Raw genomic sequence first — 22,051 nt, forward strand, 5'->3', positions numbered from 1 at the left:
AAAAGGGAGGAAGAAGAAGCTTTACGTGGAGTTATGAGATTGGCTAGTTCAAATGGAAGGTCAAACCTGTAGAGAGAAAGGAAGTTTTCTGACATGTGGCAGATCTCATGCGCAGGTGGCTTCAGGGGAAAAAGACAAAAATTTCCAAGTGGGTAAGGGGGGAAGGTTGAAACGGCAACCTCAGTTTGGTTCAAAAGGGAAGGTTGCTGGTTTGTTGTTTAAAATAGGGGGGCGTGACCTCTTAAAAGGTCACATGAGAGAGAAAGGAGTAAAAAGTGGGCCCATTTGAGTGGATCCCATTCCTGGTGGGCCGAAGAAAATAGCCCAAGTAAAAAATGCTCCTTTTAAAGGGTTCGAACCCAAGGCCCAATCCAGGAAAGATGGGCCAAGGGAATTTTTAAAGTCTCATGTGACTGGGAGGAGGGACGAGTTGATGGACGATAACAGGCGTCTATCTTCTTCTACTTCGAATCCCTCCTTTCGGCTGAATGTTTCAGGCGCAAGGTCTCAAGCTTCTCAGTCTCGTGGCTCTCTACAATGGGTTCCCTCCAACATGGCGAATCGCTTTTTACCTGAAAGGCGCAATCCAAGAAGTCTGAAACATAGAGATACTAACAGAGCAGAGCTTGAAGATTGGTCGAGTGGTCAAGACAGCAGGGACGATTCTGATAGTGTTGAAACTGTAAGTTTGGGAAGTGTGAATCTGGAAAGCAACAATGAACTACTTGAAACAGAAAGTCTATATACAGAGCTGCTGTTTATAGAGGAAGAGATCGAAGTTGTAGGCTGCGGGAAGACTAGAAACGGTGAAGAAATTGGTCCTAAAGCTGCGCAAGCTCCCCTCCCCTCCATTGAGGGAGCTGACCTAGAGTCTAATGAAATGCAGGATTTTGGTGGAGAGGGACAAAAATCTGCCGTGAGGATGGATGTGGATAATCCAGTCTAGGAAACACAGAGAAAGGAATTCCAAGTGGGAAGGTTGTCAGGAAATGATACTATCACTACGTCTACTTCACAACAGTGTCCAGAAAGGGGAAAAGCCTTTAAACCAAATGAAGCCTGTCAACAACTCAAATCCAGTGATCCTAATCCAACCCTAGTCCTACCAGGTAAGGGTGTTATTTTTTTTTTGGGTACTGACTTGTGTGCTATGCCTATAACAGATATACCAGCTTCCCATCCAGAAGGTGTTGAGGTAAGAGAGAAGGTACTAGTGGGAGGAGGAGAGAGACTGGTAGAAGGAAGTAGTAAGGGGGAGGCAGACAGAATCTGGGATTTGATTTGTGAATTGCTGGAGGAACAAAAAAAGGAAGGAAGGAGTTTTAGAGAGCTGTTGTAGCCATTATGAGTGTGGCATGGTAAGATTCTTTTTCATACAGTGGATGGAAAGGATGGAGAAAAGGAAGAGGATGTTTACTGTATCAAGAAGGGGGGGGGGGGGGGGGGAGGAATAAAGAAGAAAAAAAGAACTGAGGTGGAAAGGTTAATTTGAGATATTGAGGGAGACTTAGAAATTAGTGGCAGAGGGGAGAGGAGGAAGGGTCTAAAATAAGGAGACTAGGACTTCTTCATGGGTATTTTGCTATTTTTGTCTCGATGAAAATTATCAGCTAGAATGTAAGGGAAAAACCTGACATTGTGCTATTACAAGAATCCAAACTGATGGAATTAGATAGGAGATGGGTCAGGAGTTTCTGGAGGTCTAGAGGTGTAGGTTGGAATTTGTCTCCTTCCTGGGGAGCCTCGGGGGGGATTGTAACATTGTGGAGGGAGGATGCGGTGGAAGTAGTGGAAGAATTGATAGGCAGATTCTCCATTTCCATTAAGGTTAAGAATGTTGAGAATGGGTGTGTATGGGTATTAACCAACGTTTATGGCCCTAACTCTTATAGAGAGAGAAATGAGATGTGGGAAGAATTATAAACAATCAAGGGGTTATGGGATGGCCCTTGGTGCCTGGGCGGGGATTTTAATGTCATTAGATTCTCTAAGGAAACCAGTAATCCCCAATAAGTAATCACAACAAGTATGAGGAAATTCAATGGCTTTATTGAAAATTGTGAGTTGAAGGAAATACCTTTGTTGCAAACCAGTTTTACGTGGTCCAACCTTTAGGATACCCCTTTGTATTCAAAGTTGGATAGATTCTTATTTAACCTAGCCTGGGATAATAGTGTGGAAAACTTGGTTGCTAGAGCATTACCTAGGGTCACCTCTGGTTACTGTCCTATCCAGATAGGCACTGAGACTTTTCCTACTGGACCCAAACCTTTTAGATTTGAAAATATGTGGCTTATCCATCCAGATTTTGTGAAAAAAGTAAAGGAATGGTGGGGTGAGGAGATGAGGGGGGTAAGATGGAAGGGGGTCAAGTTTCATAAGAAGTTGAAGAGATTGAGGGCCAAAATAAAAGAATGGAATAGAGAACATTTTGGCAGAATTGAGGAGCAAAAAATGAGCCTAATTTTTCAAATAGAAAACCTGGATGTTAAGGAATCCCAAAATGTTTTGACTGAGGATGATAGTGTTAAGGAGATAGTTGAAAAAGGATTTGGAAGAGGTGTTATTCAGGGAAGATATTACTTGGAGACAAAAATCTAGACACAAGTGGATTAAGGAAGGCAATGGGAACACTAGATTTTTCCATGACTTGGCCAATGGAAGATGAAGAAAGAATTTTGTGACCAAGCTAGAGATAGGAGAGGAGGTGATTACCAATCAGGATGATATAGCCAAAAAATTTGTGGACCATTTTAAATCGATCTATAGAAGACCTTTGAGTGAGAGAGCAGTCGTGGGAGGGATGGAGTGGCCAAGAATTGAGGATGGAATGGCGAGGTCGTTGGAAAGGAATTTTGAGGAAGAATAGATTAAGAGAGTTGTCTTTCTAATGGATAGATCCAAGGCGCCAGGTCCATATGGCTTTACAATTGGCTTTTATTAAGACTGTTGGGAGGTGTTGAAAGAGGATTTAGTTGAAGTGTTAAGGAATTTGCAGATAATCGTGTAATAAGCCCTGGAATCAATGCCACTTTTTGGCCTTGATTCATAAGAAGATTGATGCCAACCACCCAAAAGATTACAAGCCTATTAGTCTAGTGACAAGCATCTATAAAATTATAGCTAAAGTGCTTTCTTTGAGGATCAAAACAGTTCTCCCTTCTATCATTAGTGAGACTCAAGGGGCCTTCATTCAAGGGCGAAAAATTACAGATCAGATCCTAATTGCGAATGAGTGTGTGGAGGAAATGAAAAGGTCTAGGCAAAGTGGCTTTATTTGTAAATTGGATCTTTAAAAGGCCTATGACTTGGTAGACTAGGAGTTTTTATTAGAGGTGATGAGAAACTGTGGATTTGGGAATAAGTGGTGCAGTTGGATATTTGGGTGTATTAGTACCTATCACTACTCCATTCTGGTAAATGGTGTGGTGAGGGACTTTTTTCCAGCTTGCAGGGGTGTCAGGCAAGGGGATCCACTCTCACCCTTTCCTTTTACATTAGTAGCCAATGTGATTAGTAGGATCATTACTAAGGCTGATAGTGAAGATGCCATTAGGGGTTGCAAATGACCTAATGATCTTTTGTGAATGAGGCTTTAGTGAGAAGGTAGCAAATCTAAAGGAGCTAATCAAAGGATTTGAAAGAGTAGAAATCTGCTGAATTAAAAAATATGAAAGAAAAGTAGTTTCTTGAAGAGAGAAGGAAGAGAGAAGGAGAAGAAGAGAAGTTCAAAAGAAAAGAGAAAAATAATCTGGCCACCCCCCTTCACTTATTATTTATACTAAAAATAATAGAACAGTACAAAGACAACTATGCCCTTATAGGGCAGCAAAACATAAAACAACATATATAACACTCAAAAACATAATAAAATTTGGACTCACATAATTACTGTGGTCCCCACCTCCTATATAACAACTAACATAAAACATCTACTCAAGAAAACATCATAAAACTGATTAATCTTCAACAGAAAGGATTTCTAATTTGAAAATAAATCTAGAAAAGAGTTGCATAGCAGGTATAAACTTGGAGGATGGGGAGATCGAGGTTATTGCGGATTGTCTCGAGTATTCTATCTCTACCTGGCCTATGTCATACTTAGGGCTTCCATTAGGGGCAAACCCTATGGAGAGCAGATTTTGGACCCCAGTGTCAAAAAAGTTTGAGAAGAGATTAGCCTCGTGCAAGAAGAACTTTATCTCGTTGGGAGGGTGATAAGGCATTGTAGGAAAGATGGTGTGAAATGCAATGGGCTGTACACTTTCTCTTCCCCTTACGAAGTGCAATAAGAAGACCAAGGTCAGTGGGATCAACTGCAACAATGGTGTTAGGGACAGGAACATTATCATTAGAAAACATAACAGGCTCAAGAGGAATACCTGGAACTGTATTTGCCGAATCTGGAGTTTCAGAAGGACTGACAGAGAGTGGTGTGGGTTGAGGATGTGTGGAGTCAACCATCATCTGTTGGCGTTGATATTTCTGTGAAACTGCCCGCAGTGGCTCAGGTAATGAAACTGGAGGTGTAGGTGTTGGCTGAACTGATGGAGGCACCAAAGAAACAGGAAGAGGAACAGATTGTGAGTTTTCCTCCCCAAAACTCTCCCCCTGAGGAAAACCACTCAAGAAGAAGGAAGTGGATTCAAAGAAGGTAACATCCATAATGACAAATATGTTCCTCGTCACTGGGTCATAATAGCAATACCCCTTTTGGTTCTGAGCATACCCATAAAAACACATTTCTTGGCCTTAGGATCCAATTTTTTGCGATGAGGGCCAAGAATGTGAACAAAGGAAACACAACCAAAAAGCCTCAAAGGTATATGAAATATCTCCCCATCTGGAAAAAGAAGACTAAATGGCACCTTAAACCCCAAAGTCTGTGAAAGAACACGGTTAATCAAATGCATTGCTGTAAGAACCGCATCTCCCCAGAACTGCACAAGAACTTAAACACACACTATAAGACTCCTTGCCACCTCCACAATGTGTCTGTTTTTCCTCTCAACAACTCCATTTTGTTGCGGTGTATATGCACAACTGTTCTGATGAACTACATCATGTTCTAAGAGATACGTGGTCAGGTCCTTCTCAAAGTACTCTTTGGCATTATCTGATCTAAAAGCCTTAGTTCTCACTTCAAATTGTGTGAGAACCATCTGGTGGAACTGTCGTACCAAGTTAGGAACCTCATCACGTGACCTCATCAAATATATCCAAGAATATCGTATATAATCATCCATAAACAAAAGAAAAGTAACGGAATCCTCCCATGGAAGGGATATGATATGGCCCCCATACATCAGTGTGAACAATATTAAAAGCAGAAGTACTTCTTTTATTACTTGGTTTAAAAGACCGTCTACAATGCTTTCCTAACTAACAACTCTCACACTCCAAAGTAGAAATTGAACAAACTTAAACAACTTTGGGAAAAGACATTTCAAAGAACTAAAAGAAAGATGTTCCAAGCGATTGTGCCAAAGCATAATCTGGTTCACTGGCTCTGACCCATTACAACTATTGCTGCCAACATGATGGCCCTGATTTTTTGGAATCTCATCCAGAAGGTAGACTCCATTCACCTCAAGATCACTCCCAATCATCTTCTTTGACTCCAGATCCTACAAAACACAATTACCAAGAAGAAAGGTCACAGAACAATTCAAATTTTTTGTCAAAGAACTAACAGACAATAGGTTGGTATGAAGTCTAGGGACATGTAAAACAGAAGACAGTGTTATATCATTGGTCACTCTAATTGTCCCCTTCCCAGCAATGGGAATATGTGAACCATCTATTATAGAGACTTTGTCTCTACCAGAGCACAACTGATAGGAACTGAAAATGGTAGGGGCATTAGTCATGTGCTCAAATGCTCTTGAGTATATAATCCAAGGAGGTCCCTCCTTATCTGAAGTGGGTGCAAGATTTGTAGTTGCATATGAACTACCTGTATGTGCAAAGGAAGTGGTGTAGTTGGCTCCTGCATTCTACTATCCATCTGGAAGGCTAGATCTAGGTGAATCCTTCTTACTCATAAGTTGTCCAAACCTCTCAAGTTCTTTTCTCACTGTTGCTACTACAATGGATTCCCAATCGGTTTGGGAAAAAGGGGTTGAAGAGTCTCCTGTAGTGGTTACATTTACATTTTCCTTCTTGTTTCTTATCCGAATAGGCATAAGATTTGGATGAAACTTCCAACAAGTGTCCCTGGTATGCTTAGGCTTCTTGCAATAATCACACACCAAGTCCTTCTTATCTTCCCTTCTAGTCTCACTACTCCCCCTGTTTCCATTCGGGTTAGGTTTTGTTGTACCAACCATAGCCGACTGGTCAATCCCAGCCTCCCAGGATGTCTCAGCATTACATTCCTCCTACTCTCCTCACAAGAAATAAAGGCACAGGCCTGAGAGAGTGTCACACCCTCCCTAGAAAGAATATGTTGCCTAACAATGTCAAATTCAGGGTTCAGCTCTGCCAAAAACTCAAAAACCCTATTCCTCTTTACTAGTCTGTGATAAGTTGTTGCATCATTTATACTTTCCAATACCATAATTTCTAAATAATCTATTTCCTGCCATAGGGTTTTTAGCATGGAGAAATACACAACAAGAAGTTTTTCTCCCTGTTTCATACTTATCACCTGATTTCTTAACTGATAGGCTTTGGCTTCATTTTGCTTATGAGAATAGGTTTCAATTACTCCATCCCAAATCTCCTTAGCAGTATTTGCCCATAGGAAATTTTTTGCAATATGAGGTAACATAGAATTACACAGCCAGTATATTACCATGTAATTCTCCTACACCCATCGGGAAGAGTCTGTATCAAGTTTCTTCTCCTCCCCAGTGAGACCATAATTTTCCACGGGTACCAATAGCCATCTTAGCTGATTCTGCCCAATCCAAATAATTTGTACCATCAAGTTTTACTGTAGTAATGATCCTAGACCAAAAAATATCACTACTACCTCCAACACCCAATCCCACAGTACCGATATATTTCATCTTGGTATTCCAACTCTCCATCTTACTTCAAATAGTTCAACAGTAAGAAAAAATAGATTGGAGACACTTCAAAAAATAATTTAACATCATACACACAGAAACCCTTCCGAAAGAAGAAAACCCTAGCTGGAGAGAAATCTCTCTCCTCCCCATGCCTCCCAATAGAGAGAAGAGTGAATCAATCACTCCAGGAGGCTTAGAAAATTCCAAAAACCAAACCGCCCTTTTTAGAAAATCAAAAGAAAACTAACAATACCTAGGCACCCAAGATCAGATAAAAAACAAAGAGTCTAACTTTTCTAGGACTCTTCCCCATACTCCAGTTCTTCCTGATTTTGATGTCGAACAGTAGATCACCTTCCTGATTAGATCCCACCAAAAAATCCAAGAACTGGGCAATCTATAGCAGATCGATCAGCCCTTTACTACTTCATGCAGTCAGCTGATCTAGGGCTGCATGAGAATGCTTCAAGAAACCCTAGCCAATGCTCTAATACCAAGTAGAAATCTACTAAATTAAAAAATATGAAAGAAAAGTAGTTTCTTGAAGTGAGAAGGAAGAGAGAAGGAAGAGAGAAGGAGAAGAAGAGAAGAGAAGTTGAAAAGAAAAAAGAGCAATAATTTGACCGCCCCCTTCACTTATTATTTATACTAAAAATAATAGAACAGTACAAAGACAATTATGCCCTTATAGGGCGGCAAAACATAAAACAGCATATATAACACTCAAAAACATAATAAAATTTGGACTCACATAACTACTATGGTCCCCACCTCCTATCTAACATCTAACATAAAAGATCTACTCAAAAAAACATCATAAAACTAATTAATCTTCAACAGAAAGGATTTCTAATATGAAAATAAATCTGGAAAGGAGTTGCATAGAAGGTATAAACTTGGAGGATGGGGAGATCGAGGTTATTGCGGATTGTCTTGAGTGTTCCATCTCTACCTGGCTTATGTCATACTTAGGGCTTCCATTAGGGGCAAACCCTAGGGAGAGCAGATTTTGGACCCCAGTGTTAGAAAAGTTTGAGAAGAGATTAGCTTCGTGAAAGAAGAACTTTATCTCTTTGGGAGGGAGAATTGCTTTAATAAGAGCTACGTTGGCTAACTTACCTACTTACTTCTTGTCTATCTTTAGGATACCAATTAGGGAAGCTAGGAAGTTGGAGAAGTTGATGAGGGACTTCTTGTGGGAGCCGGGACAAGAAAAAAATGATCATTTGATTAGTCGGGAAATTGTTTGCAAAAGTAAAGAAGAGGGGGGTTTGGGTCTTGGAAGGATGGTTGAAAAAAATCAAGCTTTATTAGGGAAATGGTTGTGGCGATGGCCATTGGAAAGTGAGAGGTTGTGGCATGAGGTGGTGGGAAGCATTCATGGGAGATCAGAGAATGGATGGGATGCTGGTGTGTCAAGGCAGGCTAACCTGGTAGCACCTTGGAAAGCCATTCACAACACCCTTCTTCACTTTCTCAACTTTATCAGGTACGGAGTTTGTTCTAGCAATATTGTTCACTTTTGGGAGGATATCTAGTTAGGAGATACCCCCCTAAAGGACATTTTCCCTTTGCTTTTTTTTTGTTTCTTTGTATAAAAAAGAGGTGGTTTCAAAATTTGTCTCACCTTTGGGAACACCCTTAGCTCCTAATTGGGATTTTGGGTTTCGTAGGGGACTCAGGGATGATGAAATTGAATCTCTTTCTGATTTGCTACATTGTCTTAATTAGGTTTGCTTGGATCCCTCCAAGCCCGATAAAAGGGTGTGAATTCCTAGACCCAAAGGAACCTTTACTTGTGCTTATTACTTCAAGTCCATCTTTTAGCTTTCTGCTCAACAACTATTTCCTTCAAAGGAAATTTGGTGTAGGCCCATTCCCCAATGGTTATGGCATTTTGTTTGGAAGTATTCTATGGGAAAGTAAACATTCTAGATAACCTACAAAAGAGAAGCCCCTTCCTCTACATTTCTCCCAATTGGTGTATCCTCTATAGAGCTCACAAGGAGGATTGTTACCATCTACTAATATTCTGTCCTTTTTCTGCAGACCTTTGGGCTTGGCTACTTTCGTTGTTCGAGAGTAGTTGGAGTATGCCAGCATAAGTTCATATGATCTTTAATCGCTCTACTTTCTCTTGGCCTACAAGAAGAGGGAGAATTATGTGGAGATGTGCTCGTGCTACCTTGATTTGGACTCTTTGGGAGGAAAGGAATGCTAGAATCTTTCAAGAAAAGGAAAGAAGCAGTCAGAAATTGAAAGACTGTGTGCTGCATAGGGCAATACATAGGTTAAAAACTATGGAAATCTTTCATCAATTCTCCTTTAATGACCTTTGGAGAAACTGGTCAGCAATAGCAAGGTGTTTACCCTCAAAGGATAAGTCAATTACAAACTGGTCTCCTCTATCTGAAGGCTCACTGAAGCTGAACTTTGATGGAAGTAGCATTGGCAATCCAGGCTTATCCGGAATGGGGGGTGTCTTGAGAAATGAGAAGGGAGTGATTTTGTTGCTCTACTCAGGTCCCCTAGGAGTTGGAGGTACAACATCTAGTAATTGAAGGAGATTCCAAAGTGGTGGTGGGCTGGTCGAAAAATCCTGAAGATGCTATATGGCGCTACAAGAATGAAATGAAGAAATTCAGTTGGTTGACAAGGAATATGATAGCCTCTTTACAGTGGGTGGGGAGATCAGCAAATACTTCGTCCGGTGTCTTAGCTAAGCAAGGGGTAAATCGGGAAGAATTGTTTTGGGCTCAGCTGTGATTTCTGTTTTTCTTTCCTAGTTTTACTTGTAAGATTCAAGGAGGGGTTGCAGCTCGTGCTTCTCCCTGGGATGTTGTATGAGTTCACAACTCTAAATCAGTTTTTGATCTAATGAATCTTACTATTATTCATAAAAAAAAAAAAAAATGAATCTCTGTCTCCTAGTTTTGTACTTGGTTTTTGCTTTTTTAATTTATAAATTACAGGTTGAATCACAATAATCATTCTACAGATTTTTCCTGGTGGTATCAATATGATCATACAAAAATGATCAGCTGCCTGTGGTAGCTCCTATGCATTTTAACTACAGAAGTGTGATTGTCAAATTGTACTAAGTACTAACATACATGTTATGTGTTAAGTTGATTGTTTTTATGTATTGTTGGTTCGGCTGATAGGTGTACATGTTAGTTTGTATTGGGTTTTAAGCTGTTAGGTACTGGGCCTTTGTTATTGGGCCTAAGTCTGTTTAGTGTTTTAAGCAGTCTGGGTGTTCCATCACTAATCAGGGGCATTCCAGACATTTCATGTAACATTGTATTGTAATCTACCAAATTGTACTAAGTACTAACATACATGTTATGTGTTAAGTTGACTGTTTTTATGTATTGTTGGTTCGGCTGATAGGTGTACATGTTAGTTTGTATTGGGTTTTAAGCTGTTAGGTACTGGGCCTTTGTTATTGGGCCTAAGTCTGTTTAGTGTTTTAAGCAGTCTGGGTGTTCCATCACTAATCAGGGGCATTCCAGACATTTCATGTAACATTGTATTGTAATCTACCAAATTGTACTAAGTACTAACATACATGTTATGTGTTAAGTTGACTGTTTTTATGTATTGTTGGTTCGGCTGATAGGTGTACATGTTAGTTTGTATTGGGTTTTAAGCTGTTAGGTACTGGGCCTTTGTTATTGGGCCTAAGTCTGTTTAGTGTTTTAAGCAGTCTGGGTGTCCCATCACTAATCAGGGGCATTCCAGACATTTCATGTAACATTGTATTGTAATCTACCAAATTGTACTAAGTACTAACATACATGTTATGTGTTAAGTTGACTATTTTTATGTATTGTTGGTTCGGCTGATAGGTGTACATGTTAGTTTGTATTGGGTTTTAAGCTGTTAGGTACTGGGACTTTGTTATTGGGCCTAAGTCTGTTTAGTGTTTTAAGCAGTCTGGGTGTCCCATCACTAATCAGGGGCATTCTAGACATTTCATATAACATTGTATTGTAATCTACTATAAATAATAGTACTGTCGACTGGGTTACTTAGTTCGACATTCTCAGAACTTGTTTGCCTTCACCTCTCTTCTACTACTTCAGCTACAATCTTTTAGCAAACATGGTATCAGAGCATTGAGTGATCTTCTGGTTACAACTGACGCCAACTCTTCTCTCTTGCTTGCTTTCTCTTCTTTTTTTTCTTCTTGGTTGCTGCAGAAAAACCCTAGGGTTGCCGTAGAACAGAACAGGGTTCGAACCTTGGGTTTCTCTTGGTTGTAGGGAACAAGGGAGGTAAGACCCAGAAGTTGATGCCCTACTAGACTGTTTCGAGTAGTTAGTAGCCATTCGGCTTCTGAGAGGTCTGTATAGGATAGACCTAGGTTGAGGACTGATTTCAGCAGTCCTAGTATTGGTTGTAGGGGTGAGCACTCTCTACAGTTGGTATACTCTGTAGCCCGTCTAAGGACTAGTTGCACTAAAAGCAGTCCTAGTATTTGGTTGTGTATGTTTTATACATGTAAAGGATCCAAAGAAGACCAAGCTGGATCCTAGGGCTACGAGAGGAATCTTTTTGGAGTACTCTCCTACACAAAAGGGTTACAAGTGTTATGATCCTGTCACCAAGAGAAAGTATGTCACCAGAGATGTGGTCTTTTTTGAGTCTCAACCCTACTTTCAGTCTTCCCAGAATCCTCTTCAGGGGGAGACTAGTGGGATGGAAGAGGATTCTTATTCTCCCTTGTTTTTTGTTCCTTTATCTGCCTCGGTTCTTCCAGCCTCTCCTTCTACTCCTCCTAGTTGTGGCATCCCTGGTGAACCTAGTGAGGCTCCCACTGATACTACAGATATTCCTGAGGGTTCTAGTAGGCAACAGAAATATATAAGAATCACCTATAACAGAAGGAAAAAGGGGCCTCAAACTCATGACAGCAACCAGTTGGACTCAGATCAATCTGTCTCTGCAATCCAAGGTAATCCCAACACACATACTTCTGATTTGGATCTTCCTATTGCTCTTCGTAAGCCTATCCATTCTTGTACTACTCGGCACCCCATTGCTGATTTTGTTTCTTACTCATGTTTATCTCCATCCTATCACTCCTTTGTGTCTGCTCTTTCTTCTGTACATGTTCCTTCTAGGTACTCAAAGATTGTGTTTGACCCAAGGTGGAAAGAAGCTATGAATGAAGAGATGAAAGCTTTAATGAAAGCAAGGACTTGGGAGTTAGTGGATCTGCCAGAAGGGAAGAGCACTGTTGGGTGCAAGTGGGTATTCACTATAAAGCATAGGGAGGATGAGTCCATTGAAAGCTATAAGGCCCGGCTTGTGGCAAAGGGGTTTACTCAAAAAGAAGGGGTTGACCACAAAGAAACCTTTGCTCCAGTAACGAAGCTCGACACAATTCGGGTTTTAATGTCATTAGTGTTAGAATGATATGTTAGAAGGCTTGAGTGTGTTTGGCTTATAAGAATTCCTATTAGCCCATTCTTATGTTAAACTTATCTTGTAACTGGGCCTTTGTTAATGGGCCTAATCTTGTTTATGTCTTAAGTCTTTTGGGTGTCCCATCACTAATCAGGGGTATCCCAGTAAATTCTTGTATTTTGTACTTCACTTATATATAAATAAAGGCATGGTCGACTGGAAGTACAGTTCGACATTTCCAGCATCTTTTCTTCTTTTCTTTTCTGCTACTTCGACTACAGTGGTTCAGCTTTCATGGTATCAGAGCATTGAGCACCTTCCTGGTTACTGCCGACGCCATCTCCTCCTTGCTGTATTTCATTTTTTTTATCTGGGTTGCTGTTAACAACACAAGGTTCGACCTAGGGTTTCCCTTGGTTGTAGGGCGCAAGGGAGGTAAGACCCTGAAGCTGGAGTCCTACTAGTTTCTAGTAGTTAGCAACTATTCGGCTGCTAAGTAGAGGTTTGTATAGGACAGACCTAGTTGAGGACTGATTTCAACAGTCCTAGTGTTGTCTATAAGGAGGGGAACTCCCTTTACAGTTGCAGTACTCGAAGTTCAAGTGGAGTCTACATAGCACAGGTCGGTTACCAGCCCAGAACACCTCTGCTACTGTAACAAAACTGCATCAGAACTGTGACAATCTCGGCAAGTCTAAAACTGTGTTGCGAGCTGTCAGGACCTGCTGAGGTTACTTCGGCTAATCAGAACCTGCATCAGAACTGGTTCAGAAAGACCTTTACAGAACTGTGGAGACTTCAGTTACAGATCACTTTCAGGTCGGATACTAGCCCTACTCCATCTCTGTGAACTGGTTCAGTTACAGATCATTTCCAGGTCGGATACTAGCCCTACTCCATTTCTGTGAACTGGTTCAGTTACAGATCATTTCCAGGTCGGATACTAGACCTACTCCATCTCTGTGAACTGGTTCAGTTACAGACTTTTCCTTGTTGCTGTACCCGAACTGATTTAGTCCAAGTGAAGCCTATCTGGTGTGTTATCAGCACTGTGATCTCTGTGACTACTTCGGCCAGCCCTAACCAGAGTCACCCAACGGTGCTGTGAACAACTCCTTGACCGAAGTCAGGATGTCATCACTATCCGGTGAAGTTTCCTCTAAAGATAACAGACCTGTTATAAGGTCCTCAAACCTGGAGAACCTCAATCTGCATAACTTGCAGATTACAAGTGTGCTATTGGATGAGTATAACTTTAGAGAGTGGTCTGTCTCAGCAAAACTGTTCATTACCTCTCGTGAACTCACAGGCTATTTGGATGGAGATAAAAAGGAACCAGAAATCAGCAGCCCTGAATACACTGTGTGGCGCAAGGAAAATGCCACAGTTATGTCTTGGTTGCTGGCCTCCATGACTCCTCGGGTGGCCAGAACTGTTCATCATTTTCCTACAGCCACTAAAATCTGGGAGAAAGTATCTAAGACATATGGCCAAAAGAAGAATAATGCTAGAATCTACAGGCTGAATCGACATTGCAGCCCTAAGGCAAGGAGACATGTCTATGGCAACATACTTTGCAACACTGGAAGGTCTCTGGGAAGAGCTTGACCATCACATGATTTTGGATTGGGAAAATGCCAGGGATAAGGAGAGGCATGACAAGCAGATTGGGGAGGGCAGAGCCTTCAAGTTCCTAGCAGGCTTAGACCCTATATATGAAGGTGTAAGGTCACAGATTCTAGGGAGAGATGAATTACCTGAGCTTCATCATGTTTACTACCTAGTGAGGAATGAAGAAGTAAGGAGAAAGGAGATGCAGGTTGACTCCCAGACATAAGCAACAGAACTATCTGGAGAACATTCAGCCTTAGTCTCCACTAAGGGAAGCAGATTTTCAGACAATAAGTCCCTCAAGTGTACCCATTGTGGTGGTGAGAAACACACAAAGGAGAAATGTTGGGTCTTGTACCCTCATCTGAAGCCAGCTGCTCTGAGAAAGGAAAAAAGGCAACATAAAGGCCACACAGCAAGTGGGAATCTTGCCACCAACAGCAGTAGTGACATCTCACAGAGTACTCAGCCAGTGTCCTCTTCCACCACAAAGCAGGTTGTTGATTTCTCTGGACCAAGTACCTTGGGCTTTACAGCTAGTGAGGTAGAGGTTCTCAGTCGGGCATTTGCCCGTCTGAAGAACAATCCTTTAGTTTCCACCTCTCTTGCCAAATCAGGTACAACCTCTGCATTTAGTGCAACTAGTTCCATTAATTCTAGCTCTTGGGTGATTAACTCAGGAGCCACTGACCATATGACACATATGTCCTCATTATTATCCTCATATCATTTATTGTCTGGCCAGGATAAGATGAGAGTAGCTGATGGGTCCCTCTCCACCATCTCGGGAAAGGGAGTGGTTGACCTAAGCAAGGATCTCTCTCTTAAATCAGTCTTACATGTTCCTAGTCTTACATCAAATTTGTTGTCTGTTTCAAAGCTTACAAGAAATTTGAACTACAGTATAACTTTTTTTCCCTCTCATTGTGTTTTCTAGGACAGATTGACGATGAGAACGATTGGGAGTGGTCATGAGTATGAGGGCCTCTACTATTTTGATGCAGATGTCAATTCAGCACTGCAAGCTTCTGCTACTACTAGCCCAGAAAGTGTGGAGTCAAGAGCTAGGTTGCACTTGTGGCATGCTAGGCTAGGTCATTTGTCTTTTTCTTCTTTAGCAATGTTGTTTCCCGATTTATGTAAAGGCATTCCGAGTCAAAGTTTAGTTTGTGATGTGTGTCAAATGTCAAAACAATGCAGATCAATGTATCCGATTTCTAGTAATGAAATTCAAGCCCCTTTTGATTTGGTCCATTCTGATGTTTGGGGTCCTTCACCCATTGTCTCCATTGATGGCTTCCGTTATTTTATTAGTTGTATTGACCATTATTCTCGGTGCACTTGGATTTATCAATTAAAAGGACGTGAAGAAGCTCCATGGATAACTATGATGTTTTGCAAGATGGTTGAAACACAATTTGATAAGAAGATTAAACAATTCCGTTCAGACAATGCAGCTGAATATTTTGAAAGATCCCTGAACTCATTCATGGAAGACGAAGGCATGTTACATCAATCATCATGTGCTTACACCCTTCAGCAAAATGGGGTTACTGAGCGCAAGAACAGGCACCTAATGGAGACAGCTCGAGCTCTACTTTTCCAACACAATGTGCCCAAGCAATACTGGTCTCAAGCTGTTCTCACTGCATCATACCTAATAAATCGGATGCCATCTAAGGTACTGGGTATGAAGACCCCTTTCTCTTTTTGTGCCCCACTCTTCCAGAATTTCCTCTTCCCCCACAGGTTTTTGGATGTACATGCTTCATACATGTGAAGGATCCAAAGAAAACCAAGTTGGATCCTAAGGCTACAAGGGAATTTTTTTGGGTTACTCTCCTACGCAAAAGGGGTATAAGTGTTATGATCCTGTCTCCAAGAAAAAATGTCACCGGAGATGTAGTCTTTTTTGAGTCTCAACCCTATTTCCAATCTTCTCAGAATCCTCTTCAGGGGGAGACTAGTGGTATGGAAGAGGATTCTCATTCTCCCTCTTTTTTTGTTCCCCTTTCATCACCTTCCACTGCTCCTAGTTGTACCATTCCGGGTCGACCTAGTGAGACTCCCGCTGTGCCGGTTACATCTCCAGCTTTAGCTGATGCTCTTGATGATCCTAGCAGGAAAGAGAAAGAGATACTTACATACAGTAGAAGGAAGAAGGGCCCTCAACCTCATGATTGCAACCAGTTGGACTCAGATCACTCCGCCTCTGCAATCCAAGGTAATTCTGACTCTCTCAATTCAGATTTGGATCTTCCCATTGCTCTCCGTAAGCCTGTTCATTCTTGCACCACTCGGCATTCCATAGCTGATTATGTCTCTTACTCACATTTATCACCTGCCTATCATTCCTTTGTGTCTGCTCTTTCCTCTGTATGTGTCCCTTCCAGATATTCAGAGGCGGTATCTGATCCAAGATGGAAAGAAGCCATGAATGAAGAGATGAAAGCCCTAATGAAAGCAAGAACGTGGGAATTGGTGGACCTCCCAGAAGGGAAAGGCACTGTTGGGTGCAAGTGGGTATTCATAGTAAAGCACAGGGAAGATGGGTCAATTGAAAGATACAAGGCCAGACTTGTGGTAAAGGAATTTACACAAAAGGAAGGAATTGACTACAAGGAAACCTTTGCCCCGGTAGCAAAGCTCAACACAATCAGGGTTCTACTGTCATTAGTTGCAAAATTCTCTTGAGAACTTCATCAACTGGATGTGAAGAATGCTTTCCTTAATGGTGATCTACATGAAGAGGTATTCATGGAACCCCCACCTGGATATAATGTTGGAAAGAAGGTGTGTAAACTAAGGAAAGCTTTGTATGGCTTGAAGCAATCTCCCCATGCATGGTTTGAGAGACTTTGTATGGCCATGAAGAAAGTGGGGTACACTTAGAGCAGTGCAGATCATACATTGTTTACAAGGAGACAGGATGAAAAACTTACAGCTCTCATTGTTTATGTGGATGATATGGTGATTACTGGAAATGATGTGAAAGAGATGAAGAGGCTGAAGGAGTTCTTAGCTTCAGAATTTGAGATCAAGGACCTGGGAAATCTGAGATATTTTCTCGGGATTGAAGTTGCTAGATCAAGAGAAGGAATCTACATATGTGCTAGATCTCCTAGAAGAAACAGGCATGATGGGGTGCAGGCCAGTAGACACACCAATAGAACCGAACCATGTATTACAAGAATCAATGGGTGAGGAATACTGTGATAAAGAAAGGTACCAAAAATTGGTAGGAAAACTTATATACCTATCCCTCACTCGGCCAGACATTGCCTATGCAGTGCATGTTGTCAGTCAATTCATGCACTCACCAAAGACTCCTCATATGAAAGCAGTGGAAAGAATTCTAAGATACTTGAAAACTTGCCCAGGGAAAGGAATACTATTCAGGAAGAACAACAAACTTAGAATTGAAGCCTACACTGATGCTGATTGGGCTGGGTCTGTTGGAGACAGAAAGTCAACCTCAGGTTATTGTACATTTTGGGAGGAAACCTAGTCACATGGCGCAGTAAGAAGTAGAATGTTGTGGCTAGATCAAGTGCAGAAGCAGAATACCGAGTTATGGCACATGGGGTTGCTGAACTCTTATGGCTCAGAACTCTCTTTAATGAGCTTGGTATCAAGATTGAAGGTCCTCTCAAGTTGTATTGTGATAGTAAAGCTGCTATCAACATTGCCAATAATCCAGTACAACATGACAGGACAAAACATATTGAAATTGATCGACACTTTGTAAGAGAGTGAATTGTTTCAGGGGAACTCTTTGTGCCTTATACTCCATCAGAAATGCAGATTGTAGATGTATTAACAAAAAGGCTGGTAACTACAAAGTTCAAGGACATACTTGGCAAGCTAAACATGATTGATATCCACGTTTAGCTTGAGGGGGAGTGTTAGAATGATATGTTAGAAGGCTTGAGTGTGTTCGGCTTATAAGAATTCCTATTAGCCCATTCTTATGTTAAACTTATCTTGTAACTGGGCCTTTGTTAATGGGCCTAATCTTGTTTATGTCTTAAGTCTTTTGGGTGTCCCATCACTAATCAGGGGTATCCTAGTAAATTCTTGTACTTTGTATTTCACTTATATATAAATAAAGGCATGGTCGGCTGGAAGTATAGTTCGACATTTCCAGCATCTTTTCTTCTTCTTCTCTTTTCTGCTACTTCGACTACAGTGGTTCAGCTTTCAATTAGCAGCAAATTTTTCATGGGAACTCCATCAGTTGGATGTGAAGAATGCCTTCCTAAATGGTGATCTTCATGAAGAGGTATTTATGGACCCTCCACCAGGCTACGACTTTGATAGAAAGGTGTGTAAACTGAGAAAAGCATTATATGGCCTAAAGCAGTCTCCTCGTGCATGGTTTGAGAGGCTTTGTGGGGCCATGAAGAAAGTGGGGTACACTCAGAGTGGTGCAGACCATACCTTGTTCATAAGGAGACAGGATAACAAACTTACATCACTCATTGTTTATGTGGATGATATGGTGATTACTAGGAATGACCTAGAAGAAATCAAAAGACTAAAGGATTTTTTAGCCTCTGAATTTGAAATCAAAGACTTGGGTCATTTGAGATACTTTCTTGGGTTTGAAGTTGCTAGATCAAGAGAGGGGATCTATACATGTCAACGGAAGTATGTACTTGACCTCCTAGAAGAGACAGGCATGATAGGGTGTAGACCAGCAGATACCCCAATAGAACAGAACCATGGTCTATAGGAATTAGTAGGGGAGGACTACTGTGATAAAGAGAGATACCAAAAATTGGTAGGGAAGCTGATGTATCTATCTCTCACCTGAGCAGATATTGCTTATGTTGTGCACGTTGTCAATCAGTTCATGCACTCTCCAAAGATCCCTCATATGAGAACAGTTGAAAGGATTCTCAAGTACTTGAAGACTTGCCCAGGAAAGGGAATTCTGCTCAGAAAACACAATGAAATTGAAATTGAAGCTTATACTGATGCAGATTGGGCTGGTTCTGTTGGGGACAGAAAATCTTCGGGATATTGTACATTTGTTGGAGGGAACTTGGTTACATGGCGGAGTAAGAAGTAGAATGTGGTTGCTAGATCAAGTGTGGAAGCTGAACTTCTGTGGCTTAGGACCCTTCTTGGTGAGCTTGGCATAAAAGCTGAGGGTCCTCTCAGGCTGTACTACTGTGACAACAAGGCTGCCTCCAACATTGCAAATAACCCAGTGCAACATGACAGGACAAAACATATTGAGATTGATCGACATTTTGTTAGAGAGAGAATAGTCTTGGGAGAACTCTGCATTCCTTATACTCCATTCGAGATGCAGATTGCAGATGTGCTAACTAAAGGGTTGGCTGCAACAAAATTCTTGGACATTCTTGGCAAGCTAAACATGACTAATATCCATGCTTAGCTTGAGGGGGAGTGTTAAGTTGACTGTTTTTATGTATTGTTGGTTTGGCTGATAGGTGTACATGTTAGTTTGTATTGGGTTTTAAGCTGTTAGGTACTGGGCCTTTGTTATTGGGTCTATTTAGTGTTTTAAGCAGTCTGGGTGTCCCATCACTAATCAGGGGCATTCCAGACATTTCATGTAACACTGTATTGTAATCTACTATAAATAATAGTACTGTCGACTGGGTTACTTAGTTCGACATTCTCAGAACTTGTTTGCCTTCACCTCTCTTCTACTACTTCAGCTACAATCTTTCAGCAAACATTATGGACCAAATGAATGAAAAAACCTGTCCCAAATCCCCAGAAGTTGAATAGTACTAACATATATGTTATGGACCAAACGTGAAGAACAAGGGTAAGAACTTAAGAATGGGGTACAACTTTAAATAATATTGCAGTTGAATAAACCTGTCCCATATCCACAGCAGGGTTCAAGCTCTGTCCACAGTCATAAATAATATCTGTTTGCAAAATTGAAGTTGCTCCAGTGAGAAGATCTACCTCCACCTGTGATTCAAACAACTTCATTTGTTAGTACATTATTGAAATTGAAAAAGAGTAACAGACAATTGTTTTATGATAAGATACCAAACAAACATACTACATGACCTTTCAGTACAGAAATTAAGTTGTATATATATATATATATATACATCAGAGTTAACCATGAAGTATTAGGCTCAGTCTCAAAATCCAGAAAAGAAAGTTCTAATGATCGGAAAATAGACCTATGGTAAACCCAGATACACACATGTTTAGCATACCAATGCTGGATGTCATACTTATAGGATATAGCACCAGATATTGCATGGACACTTCTAGATGTATTCTACGGAATTAACACTTGTAAAATATGTCAAATGGCATGTTTTAACTATTATAAATAAACCTGTACATACAAGAAACTTAATTAAATTGGAAAGGCATTAGTCATGAGAAATTACATTTTGCTTCCAGAACTAGATAAATAGGCATGATATAAACATATCGCATGGAACATCCATATGCATATCCATTTCTAGGATTTAAAGCTGTGTTTGGTTTGAAGGAAAAGGTAGGGAAGGGAAAGGAAACCTGTACAAACCTTGTATATGTTTCCCTACCTTTTCCTTCAAACCAAACACAACCCAAGGAAATGGAGGGTTGTATCCTAATGTCCATGTCCATTTCCATATCTGTGCAAGTGTGCATCACCATACAAGTAAGCTCAAATGGAAGGTATTCAAATCAATTATAAAAATGGTGTCAAAAGAAAACGGTGTTGAGGAGATAAAGTTAGTTTCTCTTTAACTTTTATCTTTGACAACAAATGATAACCTTTCAGTCCCAGTCAAACTTATTTGGCATGCTAAATAGTTATATTTTTGTCTTGGACGGCAAAATTGGATGGAATTTAAATTGATGTCCTTATTAGTAGGCATAAGTTTATGCCAGAATAATTCTTGCATGATGCAAATTTTGTGAACAGAGAAACAGTCAACCATATCATGCTCCATTGCAAAATCCCATGATCTGTTAAGAAGCATTTCTTTCAGATTTTTCAGTTGACAATTGACATATGCAGTCCTCTTAGTATGATGAATCACAAATCAGGATATATCGTTGGTTTTCTTCACAAGGGGAGATTGTGTGGAAAGTGACACCTTTTTTATTTTCAGGTAGCGGCGTATCGGCCTGTATCAAAGCTCGCTCTCCTGGTTTTTTTTCTTTGAAACTGGTTCAAACTTCAGAGGGGTAGGCTTAAGGCTGTTCTACCCCCTGAACCAGATCAGGCCCCGATACGACCCCTGCAGGGGCGTATTGTATCGAAATTTTGAACCTTGCTAGTAAGAAAGCAAAAGTATTATGCCATGGTCATCTAGTAAGACAATAATAATATCACTATTTCTAGAGTAGAGACCAGCATGGTGTTGTCAGTCTCTTATTATCAGAGTCATCTAAATCAATTCTTAATTCCAAAGAAACTTAGGTAATTGAGTCATACTGATTTATAAATTAAACCATGTTAGTAGCGATAGTGGGAGTACTTTAATAGCATAATTCTATTATGCATCTAATGAGGGGTATTCCTAATGTTTGTCAGCTTTGAATCAAGAAACAACAGAAGCTATAATCAAATTAAATTCAGCATACCTATTTTAAGTCCTCGTTCCATTTTGTTATTTGATCAAATTTGGTTCAACTTCCAGTTTCTAGCCAATATCTGCTGGTACTTCTCTGGATCGAGAGCCAAAACATTGATAGGATAGAAAACACCCTTAGAAGGGCTTATAAAGACCTCTATCCAGAGGTGACCAGCACTCTTACTTATCACAATCAATAACTGAGATAGGTTGCCCGTCAAAATGATCTCAACTCAGTCCTACTATCACCAAAACTTCTCAGATCAACTCTCCTTATTATAAACAAATTCTAATAGGTTTATTCATTATCATTTCTAATGCAGATCAAACCATTATTGATAAATTAAAAAAAAAAAACAAAAGGAAATTTTACAAACACCAATAACCCTCCCATTGTTTGTCAACATTTTTAAATATCTTTCTTTAAAAACAAAA

At 40.5% G+C, this 22,051-nt stretch overlaps 1 long non-coding RNA gene and 1 pseudogene across 2 annotated transcripts in view; one reads left to right on the forward strand and one right to left on the reverse strand.

The window, feature by feature from the left end:
• The window catches only part of LOC148871470 (indole-3-acetaldehyde oxidase-like), a 103,890-nt pseudogene that overhangs the window by 21,266 nt on the left and 60,573 nt on the right, over positions 1–22,051 (reverse strand). Inside the window, exon 9 of the transcript XR_016107274.1 lies at positions 19,902–20,000. The product of XR_016107274.1 is annotated as an indole-3-acetaldehyde oxidase-like (transcript). The remainder of the gene's footprint in view (positions 1–19,901; positions 20,001–22,051) is intronic.
• Positions 337–9,893, forward strand: LOC148871471 (uncharacterized). Its single transcript, XR_016108138.1, has 2 exons — positions 337–1,109; positions 9,066–9,893. It is a non-coding gene; the product is annotated as an uncharacterized LOC148871471 (long non-coding RNA).

This window comes from Nelumbo lutea, chromosome 2, assembly GCF_056320005.1.
Source record: "Nelumbo lutea isolate HS-2025 chromosome 2, American lotus-T2T, whole genome shotgun sequence".
NCBI classification, from domain to species: Eukaryota; Viridiplantae; Streptophyta; class Magnoliopsida; order Proteales; family Nelumbonaceae; genus Nelumbo; species Nelumbo lutea.